The sequence below is a fragment of the Colobus angolensis genome, unplaced genomic scaffold, assembly GCF_000951035.1.
Source record: "Colobus angolensis palliatus isolate OR3802 unplaced genomic scaffold, Cang.pa_1.0 Scaffold458, whole genome shotgun sequence".
NCBI lineage: Eukaryota > Metazoa > Chordata > Mammalia > Primates > Cercopithecidae > Colobus > Colobus angolensis.
In genome coordinates this window covers 242,671-244,504 of record NW_012118021.1, presented here as the reverse complement: position 1 = coordinate 244,504, position 1,834 = coordinate 242,671, and positions in this window count along the sequence as shown.

Here is a 1,834-nt window from a genome sequence, read left to right as displayed (position 1 = left end):
AGATAGAAACTGGAGAGAAGCTTTCTGAAGAGCTGCTTGGTGACGTGTGTATTTCACTCACAGAAAGATAGCTTTCTTCTCCTAGAGTATTCGGGAATCCCTTTTGGAGAAATAGCTACCAAGAGATATTCGGGAGAATAGCGACGACTCTGGTGAAAATGAAATATCCTCAGGCAAATACTGGAAAGACCATTTCTGTGAAACTGCCTTGTGTTAGATATATTTATTCATCTCGTATAGTTAAATCTTTAAGTATATTACACAGTTTGGAAGCTCCGTCATGGATAGATCCGTGAAGAGAGATTCGGGAGCACATTCAGCCCTACTGTGAAAGAATAGATATCTTCAGATAAAAACTGGGTAGAATCATTCTGAGAAACTACTTTGTGATGTATGCATTCCACTCAGGGAGTTCTACCTCTTTTCTCACAAGACTGTGGTTGAACATTGTTCCTGTGAATCCGAAACAGTGATATTTTGGAACGCATTGAAGACTATGGCGAGTAGTGAAATACACTGAAATAAAATCGAGGAAGAAGCATTCCAATAATCTGCTCTCAGATATGTGCATTCACTTCCCAGAGTTAATGCTTACTCTATGTTGCCCAGTTTCGAAACTCTGTCTTTGAACAATCTGTGAAGGGATATTTAGTGACTTCCAGAGGCCTGTGGTGAGTGAGGAAACGTCTTCCGATGAAACCTGCAGAGAAACGTTCTGAGCAACTGCTTTGCGATGTGTGTATTCACCTCATACATTTAAACTATTCTTTGGATTGAGCAGATTGAAATCACTCAGTGTGTTATAACTTTCTTCTCATAAGGCACAGTTTGAACAGTTTTACTTTTAAACCAAAAGAGTGATATTCAGAGCACATTGAAGACTATGGCAAAAAGTGAAATGACGTCCAATAAAAACAGAGAGAAGCACTCGAAGAAACTGCTCTCTGATATGTGCATTCTTTTCACAGCGTTAAATCTTACTCTACATCACCCAGTTTGAAAGTAGGTCTTTGAGAGTTCTGCTAAGGGATCGTAAGTGGCAACCAGAGGCCATTATGAGGCAAGGAAATGTCTAAAATCGAAAATCAGAGAGAAGCTTTCTGCGCAACAATTTTGTGATGTTTTTATCCATCAAATAGTGTTAAATCATTCTTTGGATTAAGCAGTTTGAAATCACTGTTGCTGTGGAATCTGAGAAAGGACATTTGCAAAGGCCCTTTAGAATATCCTGAAAAAGAAATAACCTCAGACAGAAAACAGAAGGAAGCTTTCTGTGAAACTGCTCGGTGTCATGTGAATTCCACTCACACAGTTAAGCTTCTCTTTTAATTTATCTGTATCATAACACTGTTTCTGTTTAGCCTGTGAAGAGATATTCTAGATGGCTTTGAGGCTTACGGTGAGAAAAGAAACGTCTACAGATAGAAACTGGAGAGAAGCTTTCTGAGGAACTGCTTTGTGATGTGTGCATTCCACTCACAGAAATATAGCTTTATTCTCCTAGAGGATTCCGGAATCCCTTTTGGAGAAAAAGCTACCAGGAGATATTTGGGAGTATAGGGAAGGCTATGGTGAAAAAGGAAATATCCTCAGAAAAATACCAGAAAGAACATTTCTGTGAAACTGCCTTGTGTTAGATAGATTCATTCATGTCGCATAGTTAAAACTTCACTTATATTACGTAGTTTGGGAACTCCGTCATGCACAGATGCATGAAGGGACGTTCGGGAGCACATTCAGGCATACACGGAAAGAGGAGGTATCTTCAGATAAAAACTGGATAGAAGCTTTCTGAGAACTACTTTGTGATGTATGCATTCCACTCAGGGAATTA